Source organism: Podarcis tiliguerta, assembly GCF_965153285.1.
Source record: "Podarcis tiliguerta genome assembly, chromosome: 5".
In the NCBI taxonomy this organism is placed as follows: domain Eukaryota; kingdom Metazoa; phylum Chordata; class Lepidosauria; order Squamata; family Lacertidae; genus Podarcis; species Podarcis tiliguerta.
In genome coordinates this window covers 29,067,637-29,086,635 of record NC_139538.1, presented here as the reverse complement: position 1 = coordinate 29,086,635, position 18,999 = coordinate 29,067,637, and the positions used below count along the sequence as shown (strand labels likewise).

The window sequence follows — 18,999 nt, the reverse complement described above, 5'->3', positions numbered from 1 at the left end:
GTACCACTGTATTTGATAAGAGGATAGATATGGATTGTGGCTAATGTTGTGTGTGCACTGCTTTTCAAACCAGCGGTAGGACGCATTAGATGCAGAGTAAACAAGAGCGTGTACATAGTCTAATTGTTTGGCTATATTGACAAGCATCAATGGCTTGGACATTTCAATCCAGTAATGTTAGGGCTTCCAGGACATCTCTTTTGCCATCCATTGGCCAAAGAGGAGCGGGAAAGAGGAGCTCCATAAACTGCTAGTGTCCCTGACACTAATATCTCCTGTGTGAAACAACGAAGGGAAGGGCTGGAACATGAAATGATAAATAGTATGGTCTGGAGATGGAGCAGACTCACAACACAGAATGCAGCTGAGGATGTTCTACCACATACACATTCAACTTAAATCTATTGTGGCTGTTTTCAAACCATGCTGGGCGATATCTAATTTTGTTTTAAATACCGTATTTTTCGTCTCATAGGATGCCCCGTCCCATAGGACGCACCTAGTTTTTTTGGGGGGAAATAAAGGAAAATCCCCCCGCTTTATTTCCCCCCCAAAACCAGGTCGGGGAAACCAAACCAGGTCAAGGAACAGCGGGATGGTGGGGCTGCGCCTCCCCGCTGTCACCTGAGCTTGTGGGGCTGGCTGATGTCTGCCCGGCGCGCGGGCGCTCTGCTTCAAGGTGCCCGCGCGCAGGCGGCAGGCTGCTATCCGCAGCGTAGGGAGCCCTGCGGGAACTCCCGCAGGGTTCCCCACGCTGCGGATGCCTGCCCGAAGCGCCGGGCGCTCTGCTTTCAGTGCGTCCGGCACTCCGGGAAGCAGGCTGCTATCCGCAGCCTAGACAGCCCTGCGGGAACTCCCACAGGGCTGCCTAGGCTGTGGTTGTCTTCCGACCTCTCTTGCTCTCCAAGCTTCAGCGAAAGCCTGCATTCGCCCCATAGGACACACCCAGATTTCCCCTTCATTTTTGGAGGGGGAAAAGTGCGTCCTATAGGGCGAAAAATATGGAAACCCCAATTGCCAGCTCCCTTGTTCTGTAACATATTTTCAAAGTCCGTGCCAGTTCAATGTACAAGACAGAGTTTCCCAGGCAAACATATATGTTGCAGCAAAGATAAAAGCTTTTGAAAATTTGTTTTCACAGCTGACAAGGCTCCATGAAGCAAAACAAATTGCTCAGTGGTGGAGCACATTTTTTTCCGTTGTAAAAGACCCCAGTTCAATCCCTCGCCTCTTTACGAAGGACTGGGAAAGATTCCATCCTGAAACCCTGGAGAGGTGCTGCCAAATCAGCACTGACAATATTGGGCTAGATATCTAACTCTGTTTAAGGCAGCTTCCCATGTTCCTCTCTTGACACCCTTATTCTTTAAGAGCAAAATAGTTAATTGACTCTCTTGGTGTGATAGATGCTTTAGTTTCTCTATATTTTTATGTTTGCTAACTATGGGACATAAAGATCGAACCTTCAAATTTTTGCAAATTTATTGGCTTGAAAAAACTTATCAAGGCATCTTTTATCAAAAAACATTTATGCAAAATATCACTTCTCCCCTGCACAATAAAGGTAAAGGGACCCCTGACCATTAGGTCCAGTCGTGGCTGACTCTGGGGTTGCGGCGCTCATCTCGCTTTATTGGCCGAGGGAGCTGGCATACACCTTCCAGGTCATGTGGCCAGCATGACTAAGCCGGTTCTGGTGAACCAGAGCAGTTTGCACTGATTGCTATTCACAATATTTTCAAACTGAACAAATCTTTGTCGTGTGAATAGCCTCCTTTACTAGCTCTGGAACTGTTTGTGAATTTATGTATTCCTGCCTCCCTCTAGTGGCTAATTCCATGAATGGTTTTATAATACAAAACAACATACACACACACAAACAAGAGAGAGAGAGAAAGAGAGAGAGAGAGAATGAGAATGAGAATGTGCTGGACTATTCATTAAGAAACTTTGCTCATGTACAATCACCACTGTCTCATAAAGAAATAAAATCTATTTCAGTTCAATTGCCTTGTTTCATATATAATTCCTTTTGAAAATTAAAAGATGTAGCTTCCCATGCATGCATCCAAGTCATAACAATAATCCATTCAACCTTTTCGGCAAAAACAACAACAACCCACCTGTGATGTTTGCTATTGATTACTGTAATTATCTGGATATTCCTTAATCACATTTTTCTGTTTAAATAAGGGTAAGCTTACATATAGATTTTTATGATGGCCATAGCCCTGAAAGAAATTTTAATGAGTGAAATAGTGGTCTTCGCTGACCAGTTACCATTCATGAATTTCAAACTACTTTGTCTTATCAGATACAGTATTCCCCCCCACCATTGAGGTCTTTCATATGTTCAGTTTTGTTCAGATGAAACATCAAGTGATGGCTATACATGTGAAACATCATAGAATTGTAGATTTGGAAGGGACCCCAAGGGTCATTTAGTCCCACCCCCTGCAATGCAGGAATTTCAACTAAGGAATCCAGGACAGATGGCCATCCAACCTCTGCTTCAAAACCTGCAAGGATGGAGAGCCCACAACCTCCCCAGGGAGACCGTTCCATTGCTGAAATAACTAACAAACTACAACTCCCAGCATTATTTGAAGAAACCTTCCATGAATCAGCACTAACATTCAAACATAGCTGTATAAAGTACTGGCTAGAAAATGTTGTGTATAGTCTACCCATGCTGCAGCTGTTGGTCTGAAATTGTGAATTCATGGTTGTTATCTAATTGCAATAAGAGCTATTCGGGGAAAACCCACACCTTTCTCTTTGAAGAAAACAGAGAGGAGTTTTTCTCATAATAACAGAACTCAGGGCCATTTGATTAAGCTGAATGCTGGGGGGGATCACAGAATCACTGAATTCTAGAGTTGGAAGCGACCACGAGGATTATCTAGTCCAATCCCCTGCAATGCAGGAATCTTTCCCCCAATGTGGGGCTCAAACCCACAACCCTGAGATTAAGGGCTCAGCTATAAAGGTAAAGGTAAAGGTACCCCTGACCATTAGGTCCTGTCGTGGCTGACTCTGGGGTTGCGGCGCTCATCTCGCTTTATTGGCCTTGGGAGCCGGTTTACAGCTTCCGGGTCATGTGGCCAGCATGACTAAGCTGCTTCTGGCAAACCAGAGCAGTGCATGGAAACGCCGTTTACCTTCCCGCCGGAGCGGTACCTATTTATCTACTTGCACTTTGATGTGCTTTCGAACTGCTAGTTTGGCAGGAGCAGGGACCGAGCAACGGGAGCTCACCCCGTCATGGCAATTCGAACCGCCAACCTTCTGATCGGCAAGCCCTAGGCTCTGTGGTTTAGACCACAGCGCCACCCGAGTCCCTAAGGACTCAGCTATACAGCTGCAAATAAAACGTTTTAATTTTGTTTTAAGCACAATATACAATGTGACACTAGTTGGCGATGGCGAGCCTTATGGAAAATTCAACGTACTTTTTTTTTTTTACAACTGGTTTTTAAAAAGCATTTTCTGAACGTTTTTTATATGTGTGTAGATTCCACCTACGAGTCTCATGCTGTACCAACTGAGCTATCCCACTTGAAAGAACATAATAAAACTATGGTGCTCGCTCCCATAAAAGATAGTGATGGTGACCAACTTGGATGGCTTTAAATGAGGAATGGGCAAATGCATGAAGGAAAAGGCTACTAGTCATGATGCCTACTAGATATAATGGCTCTGCTCTGTTCTGAATTACAGTTACTTGGAATTACAAGTTGGCAGGATGTTGTTGTACACAGGTCCTGCTTGCAGAGTCTTGGTTTTTGTCTTTTTTAGTAGTCCAAATCACATTCTTTCCAAGAAAACAGTCTCGCCTTTATACGCATCAATCACCAAAAATAAAAAGGAAAGCCAAAGTGCTGACGTTTAAACCTGAGGTCCTGACGTTCCTGCTATATTGTTATGGAGCTTTGGAAAATTTATCCTCTAGACTTCAGTGGCAGACACCAGATTGTGGGAACAAAAGCCTCAGCATCTGTCTGCTTGGCAAAGCGCCCAGTAGCTGCCTGAGTTGTTTTGGCTTAGGATCTGTGGCAGGTCCGTTTCATGATTAAGCTGCTGCTCTGGATCTTAAGTATCATAGTGAAGCTATTCACTTATAATAGAATAAATACAAGACCCTACCCCATTTTGAGGTAGTCCACACATCGTATACAAACTGCTTACAGCCTGAGGCAAACTTGTGCCTGGCAGCGTCAGACTTTTTCTGTTTACTAGCAACTGCACGCACATTTTTATACTTTTTGAACTTTCCTTTACCTTCCTTGGCTTGGTAACGATACTTAAATTCTGGATGTTCAGCTTTTCACTTGGTTAGTACTGTAGTCTCACAAGTCTAGGGCCTTTTAAGTAGAGCTCTTTCCCAGTCTGCACCTGTATTGGAATAGTTTTCCAGATGTTATTAAGATGTTTTTGTTGTCTTGTCACCTGTTATTTGCCACCCTGGGCTGCTTTTGGAGAAAGGACGGGATTTAAGTTTAATAAACTAACAAATGAAACAGAATAAGCCTTATGTGTTCAGTGGGATTTACTTCCAAGGAAACGTGCTGAAGAATAAAGGAAATTATTTGAAGAAACAAAGTTTGGGGGTGGGGGAGGGATGATTTCACAAAACTGTATCTCCTTGAATCACTGAGTAAATGTCATGAACTTTTGGCCAAATCACTATTTTTCACCAGCAGGGATAGGAGAGAAATTGCATTCAGTTCATATTTAAAGATTTATCTACCAAACCCACACCTTCCAAAAGAACTGAAAAAACAGCCAGTCTTCAAAATTTGCAGTTACCCAGTTCTCCAACCAACAAATGTTTAAACAAATGCATATGTTAGGTTAAATAAATAATAATAACAACAACAACAACAATAATAATAATAACAACAACAACAACAACAATAATTTTATTGTTTAAGGTAAAGGTAAAGGTGAAAGTAAAGGACCCCTGGATGGTTAAGTCCAGTCAAAGGTGACTCTGGGGTTGCAGCCCTCATCCTGCTTTCAGGCCGAGGGACCCGGCGTTTGTCCACAGACAGCTTTCTGGGTCATGTGGCGAGCATGACTAAACTGCTTCTGGTACACCATGACAGGAGCCAGAGTGCATGGAAATGCAGTTTACCTTCCTGCCTCAGCGGCACCTATTTATCTACTTGCACTGGGGTGCTTTTGAACTGCTAGGTTGGCAGGAGCTGGGATAGAGCAACGGGTGCTCACCCCGTAGCGGGGATTTGTACTGCTGACCTTCCGATCAGCAAGCCCAAGAGGCTCAGTGGTTTAGACCACAGTGCCACCTGTCCCGCCTGTTTCCCCATCCATTGTGGGCGGTTTACAGCACATATAAAAAGATAATAAAACATCAAGCATTAAAAACTTCCCAATACAGGGCTGCCTTCTAAAGTTTGCATTTTGGTGAAAATAACAACCTAAAACTTATTATGAGGAATTACTTTTAAAAATGTGTAGGTTAATCAACTATGCATTAAAAAATGTTTCAGCAGGAGACATTCATGGTAATATGCTGAATAATTTTCATGAGGATTATAAAACCAAAAAACCAAATGGAAGAGTGCTGCAGAAATGGCAGATTTAAGATTGGGAAAATGAGAAACTTAGAGAACTAAGGTCAACAGATCTTTCCACCCTTAGCTGCTACTTGCATGCATTCCATCAGAGATACAAGCGGAACCATGTAGCACTGGTCCAGGACTAAATGAGCCAGAGTGCCACACGCAAAGGGCATAAATAGTCGAGCACAGTGCCCCAGGGCAGGGTGGCACTGCTTACCTGTCTGCTTAACCTGTGTTGTATTACTGATTTCCAAGGACTAGAATAAGCAGCTTCTCACACAGAGTTGTACCTGTGCTTGGCGAAATCAGCTCCCACCAAAGGTGCAGGCCAGCCCCCCCCCCCCCAAATCACCTATCAGACTATGGAGTTTATGACATATATGTGAGCAGTGATGCACCGCTGCTGTCATGGCAAGATCACATGCAGGAGAAGTTTCCCATCCTTCTTGTACCATGGCACATTGACTTGCAATTTTTCCACCTTGCCCCCACTCCAGACACTTTGAGGACTTTGTTGTTGTTGCTTAGTCATTCAGTCGTGTCCGACTCTTCGTGACCCCATGGACCAGAGCACGCCAGGCACTCCTGTCTTCCACTGCCTCCCGCAGCTTGGTCAAACTCATGCTGGCAGCTTCAAGAACACTGCCCAACCATCTCGTCCTCTGTCGTCCCCTTCTCCTTGTGCCCTCAATCTTTCCCAACATCAGGGTCTTTTCCAGGGAGTCTTCTCTTCTCACGAGGTGGCCAAAGTATTGGAGTCTCAGCTTCAGGATCTGTCCTTCCAGTGAGCACTCAGGGCTGATTTCCTTAAGAATGGATAGGTTTGGTCTTCTTGCAGTCCATGGGACTCTCAAGAGTCTCCTCCAGCACCATAATTCAAAAGCATCAATTCTTCGGCAATCAGCCTTGTTTATGGTCCAGCTCTCACTTCCATACATCACTACTGGGGAAACCATAGTTTTAACTATACGGACCTTTGTTGGCAATGTGATGTCTCTGCTTTTTAAGATGCTGTCTAGGTTTCTCATTGCTTTTCATTGTGTAAAATGTAATTTCTAATGAGGCTACTACGGTAAAGTGGGTTTCCCCCCCAGCATTGGGTGGGGTGGTGGCCCGATACAGCTAAGGGTGCAAAGGGGACCCTAGGTACACCTCTGTCATTGCATCAACACAACTTTAATGATATTGTGTACCGCTATATGAATTTAAATTGTAAGCTGATTTGAGAGCCCATCTGGGCTGAAAAGCAGGGTTTGAACATAATGGAACAAACAGTAGTAAATTAATGCATCTGAGAACAGCCTTTGTGCTTCCATCATGGCCAAGAACCTGGTGCTCTGAATTGCAACAATTGCCTTCTGCATCAAGGCCCTTCCTTTGTTGCACCTCAGGTAACACAATGAAAAGATTGCTGAATAGAATGCTGAATAGAATTCTGTAATGAGAAAGATGAGTGGAGTCATCTGAAAGTGTGGGAGAGAGGAACTGAAGAACGCACCAAATCCAAAGTCATGCTGGGCTTATGGCAGCAGGGCAGAAGGTTTTTGAGTGTGTCCCAAAAGGAGGGGAAACAAGCACACCAGCTCCAGGTCTAGCTACCACCCTCCCCATTCTGTGGACATCAGGGGAACCCTTCCCTACTCCAGAATGCCTCCTTTCCGTCTTCTGTGCTGTCGGCAGTGGAGGCGGGTCTGCTGTAGATACTTCTGTGGCTGCAAGGAAAATGCAGATCTTCTGCTCTGCTTGACAGGGTGGAGATATGCTCTATCCCAGGGGTCAGCAAACTTTTTCAGCAGGGGGCCGGTCCACTATCCCTCAGACCTTGTGTGTGTGGGGGGGTCTGGACTATATTTTTTGGGGGGAAATGAATGAATTCCTATGCCCCACAAATAAACCAGAGATGCATTTTAAATAAAAGCACACATTCTACTCATGTAAAAACACGCTGATTCCCGGACCGTCCGTGGGCTGGATTTAGAAGGCGATTGGGCTGGATCCGGCCCCCGGGCCTTAGTTTGCCTACCCATGCTCTATCCTGTTGTCCCATGGGATGACTTCCCAGAGATCTCAGGATTGCAGCCCAGATTGTTTAAAGGCATTCCATTGTATATGGTGCACTATTTGTCTTGACTTCTGCTGACCACAGCTTTGTTCTTCCTTCAGCACTCTTGTCATTTCGAAACTCTTATTTTACATACCCCCATCTTTTCAGCTCTCTCTCTCTCTCTCTCTCTGTGTGTGTGTGTGTGTGATGGGCATTCACATTCTTCCAATATAATTACTGCCCAAATAATATACCACTGATCTTGCTGTATATGTGTGGCTGTGGTTGCCATGTCAGCCTGCTCTCTCGCTACAATTATTTCACTCTGTGCCATGAGCTTTCAAAGCAACATCTGCATTAGCCTCAGAAGTAAAATCACTCACTGCTGAGCTGTTAATACATTCAACTTGCAGCAGCAGATGTTGACACCCCCTGCTTTTGTAATTATGAATTAAACAAATACCATATCCCAAGAATAAATCCCTGGGTTTGAGTAGGCCTGAAGTATGTGTGCATTCTGGCCTCCTCTGGTGAAAATTCTGCTGCATAAATTAGTTCCTTACGATCCCAATCTCTGTAAGTGTTTGAGTTACCAATGCACTCTGTGAAATGAGTGAACTCTGTTCATTTTAATTCAGCAACAGCGGGTGACAGATAGCCCTTAAACCATTTCCTGACAATATGTCCTGCTTGGTAATTTTTGCTTGACAGATTTAAATATGAATATGACCCTTAAGGGAGGTGGTGGGGGAGGGGGAGCTGATTGGTTAAAATGGTTCTGTTGACAGTGCCCACTAGGGCTTCTATGTTACTCTTAGCCTTTCTACTCAATTTCAATCCATTTGCTAACGTAATAGAAGAGTGGGCACAAATCTGTAGGGTTGCCATCCTTGGCATTCAAGAGAACTGCAGATGACCCACACTTTAAGCACATGGCTTCTGTTATGTACTGATTTGAATAGGATACAAACTGCAGCAGTCTGATTGGTCCTAGAACAATAGGATCCAAAAGGCAGCAGTCTGATTGGTCCTAGAACAATAGGATTCAGAATGCAGCAGTCTGATTGGTCCTAGAACAATGCAGCAGTATGATTGGTTGGCAGGAACCACCCAATCATGCTCCAGATAGAAGTGAATCCACAACCTGATTGGCTTACAGTAGAATTCCGGAATTAGCCAATCATGTGCAGCCCATTGTGTAAATAATGTATATAAAGCAGATACTTTGAGGGGACTTCATTCATTCCTCCTCACCACTATGAGCTGAATAAAGAGCATGAAATCACTTTGCGACTCTGAGTATATTTCAGCTTCCCCCAAAGAATTCTGGAAACTGTAGTTTGTTAAAGGTGCTGGGTCTTGTAGCTGTCATAGTCTCATTGCTGAGCAATCACATGCAGAACTCAGTGGAAGGGGAGGCCAGCCAACTAGAAGAGTCTCTGAGGTATACCGGTACTTGCCTGGAGGCAAGTCAGCATCCAAAGTCAGGTCCAGCCCTAGGGTCGGACAAACAACAATCCATGTGGTCAGACGGTCCAGGGGTCAGGGAATCTGATTATCATGGGGTCAAGGGTCAAGATGAACAGGAAGCAGCAAAGTAGAGCCAGGAACTGCAAGCATTGTTATCAGCATCTGACCACCACTGGAAGCTCTGCTTAAGAAGGCTGAAGCCAGCTGCTTCTCATCAGAGTCTTTTCCTCTGGCTACCTGAAGGTTGATCAGCTGCAGGTGGAGTCACTCTGCCTTCTCTCCCTTCAGGCTGCTGTTCAACAGGTGAAGCTGACTCCTGGCCCATGACACTAGCCCTGTGATGGATAAATTACTAATGATTATTTGGGGGAAGCCATGTTTTCTGTGGATATGAGTGAAAAAAGCAGAAAAACTGGTCAAGAAACTGAGGAAAGACTAGACAGCCCCAGAACAATAGCACTGGAATGAGTTGTATGAGCAAGCTGCCTAAAGTTGTGGAGGTGGGAAAAGATCTGATCCATGTGTAGGTAATTAACAAAAGTATTGGCTGAACGCCTAGAATCAAAACATGGGGTTTGCACACTCTCCAGCGAGAGAGAGACACCTTAGCAGAATTTAAAACTCTGAGTTAACAAGCAGTATAGCATGGAATATAGGTTCTTAAACCCTTTTGCATAATCCATTTAGTCTGCTTTAATGCTCTTGCCCCCTTTCTCTACCCATCTAGCAATGAACAGACCACACCCTCTTAAATAAGTTTAAAAGCTTTACTTACTAAATCCAAAGTTCTGATTCATGCATTGTTCCATGCAGCAGGAAGGAGAACACAGGTAAAATACTCTTGGGTACAAAATACAGAAAGATAGCTTTCCGCATGCAGTCTGGTCAATTATATGGTGCGAAGAGAATGTAAGGTACAGGAAGCAACACAAGCTAAGTCTAGGAACAGAACTCTCTGGTCTTAACCCCTTCACGCACTAACTGTCACTCATGCATAGTTATGTTTGTCTGCAGTTTCTGACAAATGGAGGGTAGGCCATGGTTTATTGTAGGCTCAGCCCATGTAATCTCTGGGTGACACAGTAGAACTACAAGTTTCTGTTTCCCAGTTTACAAACTGATTCCTGAGTGATTCGAAGTATATTTGCCAGAATTGTGCTTCCTGATTTTTAGACCATTGCAACAAGAATATATGTTCTAAACTAGGTTGCTAAAGTGAAGATACCTGGGGGCAGGGGGAGACTAAGAGTGGATGTCTGCATGAAAGGGCTGTGAGCTCATTTCTGGTACTAAATCCTCACCACACATTAATACCACAAAATCAAGAGCACAACAGCATAGACGGATACGACGCAAGAGTCCACACATGTTATGATGGAAACGCAGGAGAGAAAAACTGGATCAGCTCAATACTTCTGAGACATGAAAACTCTTATTGTAATTTGAAATGGTAGGTTTGCATGGACCTGTCTGTGCCCCCCCCCCATCCACCCCCATGCCTTTCTCTTTATGAATAAATATCTGCCATTCTTCAACAGATCTGCAAAATCTCCTGCATCTTATTAGTTAAGTAATTTTCATTTAGTCTGAAGTGTTTAAGAGGTGCTTCCTTCTTCCTGTGACGCTAGCTGTGAAGTACACCTGATTGCTTGGCAATTAAAGGATGCATAATTTCATTTTCCTGCAAAGCAGAATTTAGGATGACACAATCATTTCTGACCGGCTAGAACAAGCTCTATTCCTCCTAGCTGCATTGTTTTTAAGATGCTTTCAAAAAGATGTTTTTTGTTGTTTTATTGCCTGCTATTTGCCATCCTGGGTTCCTTTGTGAGGAAGGACAGGATATAAATTTAATAAGAAAACAATCAGAAGGAAGTCCCATGAGTTCGGTAAGCCTTATATCCAAGAATATATGCAGAAGAATTAAGGAAATGATGCAGGAAAAACCTAGCATGTCTTGAGTAGTATGTCCTTCCACTACCAAGGGCAGAACAACACACCTGTCAATCACCTGACTACAATATGATGGCAGATAACTGTCAGGTGGCCTGTCAAGGTTGGCTTCCAGGGTGGGGCAGACTCCTTCCCCACACTGAAGCAACATCAGATTCTAAGACAGTTGCACTTAATTTACACTGAAATCATTGGGACTTAATTTCAGTCACGACTAACTCACCCCATTGATTTCAACCAACATAATCTGTCTTCAGCTCAGAGACTTTGAACTCTTTCATAACTATTGTGTTTCAGAAAATGCTGGTGAATGGAAACCTGCTTTTGAATGTGTGATTCTTTGATATATCAGCAGGTTGCAGTAGAGAGCTAAATTCGAGTGGAAATAACTATTAATGAAATGAGAGTGCACAACCAATGACGGTTCTTTGACAAACTGCATACAGAAAGTCAGTCCAAAAGCAAATATGTAACATTAGATCCTTCCATATCACGGCAAATGTGTTTTAAATGTCAAAGGATACACATACGCCTCATAGGAATACATACATACCTTATGATATTATAGGAGAATATGAAAGTTCCCAGAATTACATTTAGAGGTTTTGTCCGATTTTGGCCAAAATGCATTACACAATTACTTGGGAGTAAGTTGCATTGAACTGAACAATGCTAACAACTGAGTAGAGATAATAGAATCATAGAACTGTAGAGATGGAAGGGACTCCAAGGGTCATCTAGTCCAGCCCCTGCAATAATAATAATAATAATAATAATAATAATAATAATAATAATAATAAAAAAATTTTATTTATACCCCGCCCTCCCCGGCCAGAGCTGGGCTCAGGGTAGCTAACACCAGTAAAATCACAGTAAAAACATAATAGGGGGAAAAACACCAATTTAAAATACAGGTTAAAATGCAGCCTCATTTTAAAAGTAGCCCATAGATCAAAACCATAAGGGGAGGGAAACATAAGGGTCAGACTGAGTCCAAACCAAAGGCCAGGCGGAACAGCTCTTTATTGCAGGCTGTGCGGAAAGATGTCAAGTCCCGCAGGGCCCTGGTCTCTTGTGACAGAGCGTTCTACCAAGTCGGGGCCAGTACTGAAAAGACCCTGGCCCTAGTTGAGACCAATCTAACCACCTTGCGACTTGGGACTTCCAAAATGTTGTCATTTATGGACCTTAAGGTCCTCCGCGGGGCATACCAGGAGAGGCGGTCCCGTAGGTACGAGGGTCCTAGGCCGCTTAGGGCTTTAAAGGTCAAAACCAGCACCTTAAATCTGACCCTGTACTCCACTGGGATCCAGTGCAGGAATCTCAAGTAAAGTATCCAGGACAGATGGCCAACAAACCTCTGCTTCCAAACCTCCAAGGAAGGTGAGCCCACCGCCTTGCGATGGAGTCCATTCCACTATCCAACAGCTCTTACTGTACAGAAAGATGTACAGGATGGTGATAGAAATGGTTCTAAGACAGGACTCACGCTGTTTAGGTGCATACACAAGTAGCTAGCTGTGTAGTGGAAGCTTGCTTGCTTGACAAACACAAATAGCCTGAAACTGTAATTGCTGAATCCAGCCAATTTAGGAGGCAAGGATGAAAAAAGGAAGAAAGGAGACATAGTCATCTGTGGGAGTCCCCCCCCCCCATACAAAATATCGAGTGGTACAAAGAAAAAGCAAAAATTGGCAGCAAAAACCTAATTATTACTTTGATAATGAAGCTTGTTTTCTTCATTGATGATATATTGGCATGCAGAAGGAAAAAAAGAGAGAGGAAGAAGACGCAATATCCCATTTAGTCAAAGCTTCTAATAGCTTTTAGCGAGGTCTCTGATCCCTACAATTGTTCCTTTCCTCTAATTTGGTTGTACGCAGTAACTTCACAGCTGCGCCTTGGCAATAAACTGCGCATCTATAGGTTCCTATATTTAGATTGCATAGACATGCGTTAACAGTGACAAAGACAGAAAAGAGCGCTGCTTAGCCCCTAGTGAAACTCTACAAAAGAGCTAATGAAGCTTACTCTAATAGGCTTTGCAGAGTGACCAGCTGTACAACTTCATTTGTATTCCACTACAGGGACGCTCATTGTTGAGGAGAAACTCCAAACAAAGTATCAAGTGATTCTTCTTTCAGAGTAGACATATGAGTGCTTGTCACCGATTCCTTCCGGTGGTATGTACACAAGGCTGTCCAATTAAATGTGTCTCTTCAAACAAAACAAAACAAATAAATCAAGCACTGCTAAAACAAAATGAAACAAACATATGCTGCTTTATAAATAGCCAGGTTTTAAGTGGCGGCAAACTCTCTGCGCTGTACCCAGCGTTCTCCTAACGCAAGCGCCAGGGTCCTTGTGGTAGCAAACGGGTTTGTTTTAATGTTCAATTTAAAATGGAAGCAGAAGTTTCCAAACTCTCTGCAGCTTCACTGGAAGGGGAAAGGGGAGGGCAAAGGGGGGGGGGGAGCCAAAAGGTCAATGTTGCTCCTCCCTGTAACACCAAACCATGGTTTAGCATTGCATAGAACGGTATTCTAGGGACGCGGGTGGCGCTGTGGGTAAAACCTCAGCGCCTAGGACTTGCCGATCATCAGGTCGGCAGTTCGAATCCCCGTGGCGGGGTGCGCTCCTGTTGCTCGGTCCCAGCGCCTGCCAACCTAGCAGTTCGAAAGCACCCCCGGGTGCAAGTAGATAAATAGGGACCGCTTACTGGCGGGAAGGTAAATGGCGTTTCCGTGTGCTGTGCTGGCTCACCAGATGCAGCTTGTCACGCTGGCCACGTGACCCGGAAGTGTCTGCGGACAGCGCTGGCCCCCGGCCTCTAGAGTGAGATGGGCGCACGACCCTAGAGTCGGACACGACTGGCCCGTTCGGGCAGGGGTACCTTTACCTTAGAACGGTATTCTAGTTCTCACAAATCACTGCTTTGACCACGAGAAAGAGTACAGAATACCACTTTGTTGTAGTTTCCAACCTGATTTCCACATCCATATTTTTTTCTGTTTGCTACTTTTCTTTGCTTTCCAGGCTTCTTGCCAGCTTCCATCAATGTCTTATGTTTCACTCCCCAAAACGCTTTCACAACAAATTTTGGCACTTTATTTAACATTTTGTTGGATACATGTGATAGATCCTTATGAGAACACAGGAATGACCTGGTCTTACTTCAAAGGGCTCTTTTGGAGCAAGTGTGTGTGTGCAAAAAAAATACTTTTCAGCCAAAAAGGTTTCCAGGGGGCTTACATTTGATCAGTTAAAACAACGCAATCCCTGCCCTCAGGTTTGCAACCAAAATAACCACAGCGCAACATGCAACACAAGTAAAAGGGGCAGGGAAGGAAGAGGGAGTTGGAAATCAAACTCAGGCACAAATTCTTAAACAGTTATTCCTATAATGACCAGCTGGCATAGCTCAGGGCAGGGGCACCAACTCCTAGGAACTGAACCCATCTGAGTCGCCCCAATATTTGGTAAAGGTAAAGGGACCCCTGACCATTAGGTCTAGTCATGGCCGACTCTGGGGTTGCGGCTCTCATCTCACTCTATAGGCCAAAGGAGCCGGCGTTTGTCCGCAGACAGCTTCCGGGTCATGTGGCCAGCATGACAAAGCCTTTACCTTCCCACTGGAGCAGTACCTATTTATCTACTTGCACTTTGATGTGCTTTCAAACTGCTAGGTTGGCAGGAGCAGGGACCGAGCAATGGGAGCTCACCCCGTCGTGGGGATTCGAACTGCCAACCTTCTGATCGGCAAGTCCTAGGCTCTGTGGTTTAACCCACAGTGCCACCTAGGTCCCAATATTTGTTAGTTGGGGCAATTTCAACCAGGGGAGGAGGGAGACGGAGAAGAGGTACATTGTCCAGAGCTTTGTCATTTACTTTCAAGTTTCTTTTCTGCTATTCCTTCTTCCATATTCCCCCAACATTTGCCTGTTCATTTGATAACCAGTGCAAAGATATGATGCTGGGGATAGACTAATAGCAGTTCCTCAGTGGTTTTGTGAATGTCACACAGACAGTGGATACAGATTTTTCTCAGCAATATGATTGGATAGAGTCATGCCTTAGTATGGAAGCAAGTTGAATAGCCCTGGATCCTTTTGCCAGATGCCATGATGCATCATGAACTCAGAGCAGTGGAGAACAGGATTGGCCTATAAGGCAAAATATACTGAATTTTCTGCTGACTTGATGCACACGATAAACTTCATCATTGCTTACTGGACTGAACTTGATTGACAAGTGAAAACAGAAGACTGCCAGCAGCAGAAAATTCAACACAATGCCCGTTTCACCAATTGACTGGTCTAGCTTGTTCTTTTAAGAAGTAAACTGTGGAGTGAGTTAGACTCTAAATCATATAGCTTTCCCCAATACTACAGCACCACGGTCTGGGTTGGTGCTGGAGCTACCATAATGATATAAACAGCTTGCAACTTAACACAATGCAGCTGCTTAAGAAATGGCTTTTGCCTGTGGTTTTGCTTCCAGTAAACTACATATTAAGCAGGCTAAAGTAATAATATAATCCGTGTGATCATTAATTCCTTAATGAAATGGCTATTTTTAGATTCAAATAAATATTTGGGTCTTGCTGTGTGGAACATAGAGAATGCCACCCTCTATTTGTTTTAATTAAACCCACTTACTAAATAGCACCCCACCCCACTAAAGAAACATTTCTGAATGTAATTCTGTAGCTTAATTCAGTTCATTAATTTTTCTTGGTGAGCTTCATACATCAGAAAAGCACAAAAAACAACTGGCAATTTTTATTCTTTGTAAACTCACTCTAGAGCTAACTGGGCCAACAGGAAGTTATATTTCAGCAGAGACACAAGCAAGTCAGGAAATTCAGCTGTTATTTTTCTCTGTATATTTGCCATACTTTCATCATCATCATCTTTATTAGCTTTTGGACCTTCATGCAAAAAGTAGCAACCCTACCCACTAAGTGACATGATACAGTGCACTTTTTCCCCCAACAAAGGGCTGAGGAGCCTTAGGCTGAAACCCAGACGTGTTCCTCCAAGCCTCTCCCTCTGGTTTTGGGGCCTCTTTCCAGGCCATACCTGCTCACCATCCCTGCTTCCCATTCTCCCTATTGGCTGCGGAAGACTAATTTGAATAAATCAACCATTAAACTCAGCATCCAAATACTCATTCATCCAAGTGGGGGTCACCCCCTGATACATAAGCAATAGAAAACAAATTTAATTTGGGTTGGCAAAACTCTGGGCTAGGTGATACCCCATTGTCTTTCTTGCTATGGCCTGTAGTGGGGTTACAAAACTTCCATTTTGAAGAAGAGTTTGGATTTGATATCCTGCTTTATCACTACCCTAAGGTGTCTCAAAACGGCTAACATTCTCCTTTCCCTTCCTCCCCCACAACAAACACTCTGTGAGGTGAGTGGGGCTGACAGACTTCAGAGAAGTGTGACTGGCCCAAGGTCACCCAGCAGCTGCATGGGGAGGAGCGGGGAAGCGAACCCGGTTCACCAGATTATAAGACTACCGCTCTTAAGCACTACACCACACTGGTTTTTGGTAGAATATGCCTAAGAATTAAGGGTACCTAAACAATTAGGCAACTCTGCTTATTAGGGATGGATGAATCTGTTGGTTTTGGCTTCTCTCAGCTTCTCATTTTTCCAATCTAAAGTTCAGTTCTTCACCTGTTGACACCTGCTTGCTACTCTTTTTAAAGTCCACATGAAATATCATCAGGTTCAAATTTATTTTGATTTTGGCATGCCATTTCGCCTAATATATACTGTGAAGATTCCTCTTATTTTCTTGTGAGTCCTAAGTACCTTCAGAGCCCCAGTATGCCTATCTTGTTCAGAGACATCAGGTGAGCCTCACTCCCTTTCCAGGTTAGGGCTCTTTCAAGTATAGGCAAACTCTTAGGTTTGCCTATTCATTCTCCTGCCACTTAACCTGTCACAGGAAGATGCTGTGTCTGAAGAAATATATCAGAGCAGATGTTCTTCAGGAAACTGCATGCTCTGCATTGGAAACACAATTGCTGCATATACACCACAGTTTCCTACCACACACTTGTAAAGTATGGAAAGCAAATACCTGTGTATATGTGTATTACTGTTTTCAGTCCTTTAGCCCAAGGCAAGATATGAGGGAATTCAGGGCGAATCTGCCAGTTTCAGTTTCTCTCACTTCGCTGTTTACCCAATCTTAAATTCAGATCAGTTTGCAATTTTGGGAAGCTTCTGTGAAAATCCATCAATTTTAGTGCAATTCCCCCCCCCCATACGCACATTTTCTATGATATTTTGCCTAATACACATATTTTTCAAAAGCAATTTCCCCTGATGCAGCTGTGTATGCAATTCTCACTGATATTTGCATTTGCATGCACAGCTTACTATAGTATATGCATTTTTATACATATTGCTTCCCTGGGGAACAGCACTGCAAAATTCAGAGAAGTTTGAAGGATGGCTATATTTACATAATGTTTTGGAAAATGTGAATCAGGTGGTTTCAGCTTTAAATGCAAACTGAATGAACTGTATGGAAGTGAAAGCTGGACCATAAAGAAGGCTGATCGCCGAAGAATTGATGCTTTTGAATTATGGTGCTGGAGGAGACTCTTAAAAGTCCCATGGACTGCAAGAAGATCAAACCTCTCCATTCAGAAGGAAATCAGCCCTGAGTGCTCACTGGAAGGACAGATCGTGAAGCTGAGGCTCCAATACTTTGGCTACCTCATGAGAAGAGAAGACTCCCTGGAAAAGACCCTGATGTTGGGAAAGATTGAGGGCACAAGGAGAAGGGGACGACAGAGGACAAGATGGTTGTACAGTGTTCTTGAAGCTACCAGCATGAGTTTGACCAAACTGCGGGAGGCAGTGGAAGACAGGAGTGCCTGGCGTGCTCTGGTCCATGGGGTCACGAAGAGATGGACATGACTAAACAACTAAACAACAGAATGAATTCCACCCAGCACCTGTAGTTTAGGCTGAAGAGAAATAGAGAACAAGCTCTCTCTCTCACACACACCACACACCTTCAGGCTCCAAACCATTGAACCAGATAAGTGACCCACCTTTCTGATCAAGAAATGGGGCAATTGAAGCATTGACCATCTCCATCTCCGGAGCCAGCTTCATGAAATTGGAGTGCAATGGGGAAGACTGAGAGAAAGAGACAGCAAGTGAAGGACAACATTTCATCCCTTTCCCCTGCTTTTCTTCTCCTTCCCTTTCAAATGACATTTTGCCTGTAACTATTTTCGTTATCGCTGTAACTGGAAAGCCTCCTTGCCATGCTTTCCCTTGGCACAGAGCTTTTAAAATAATCTAATTGTCTGAAAGCACACAATGAACCTTCCCCACACTCGGCCCAGTCACTTTTGGCATTCTGCCAGACTCAGTCAATAAAACTGAGAGGGAGACAAATGGGATGAGACCAAAGCGTCTTTCCATTTCCACCAATACAGGTAGACATCAAGGTGGTTTTCAAGAATCATGATCTTAAAGAACTAAAGACTGAAGGAATACACCCAACTGTTTTTGTTACTATTTCACATTTCAAGTCAACAGGTTTGCCTGGCTTCTACAATACACTCTCCAAAAGACATTAGTTATGGGCAGATTTATTTTGAATAAATATGTATGATATGGTAAGGTGTTCAATGGTGTAATTGTATATTTTTGCATAACATTTATTGCATGCCCTTTTTGTATGCTTATTAACAAAGCAGATGCATTTAATTGTTGAGATCCGTGTCTATATTTAGATTTGCAAACCTAACTAGTGAATGTGGTTGTGCTAAAAGTTTTAGCTTAGTTAAGTCTCTGGCCACAGACTAGACCTTCTTAACTGATGTGAAACAGACAGCAGATGATCTAGTTCTTTCAGTCTTCTTTCAGTATTAAAGATGATAAATGATAATGGATTAATAGAGCCTCCT

At 43.7% G+C, this 18,999-nt stretch overlaps 1 protein-coding gene across 1 annotated transcript in view; it reads right to left on the bottom strand.

The window, feature by feature from the left end:
- The window catches only part of DOCK10 (dedicator of cytokinesis 10), a 197,411-nt gene extending 179,098 nt beyond the window's left edge, over window positions 1-18,313 (bottom strand). Inside the window, exon 1 of the mRNA XM_083442506.1 lies at window positions 18,133-18,313. The gene's annotated coding sequence lies outside the window, so the exon portion shown is untranslated. The remainder of the gene's footprint in view (window positions 1-18,132) is intronic.
- Between the last annotated feature and the right edge of the window lie 686 nt (window positions 18,314-18,999).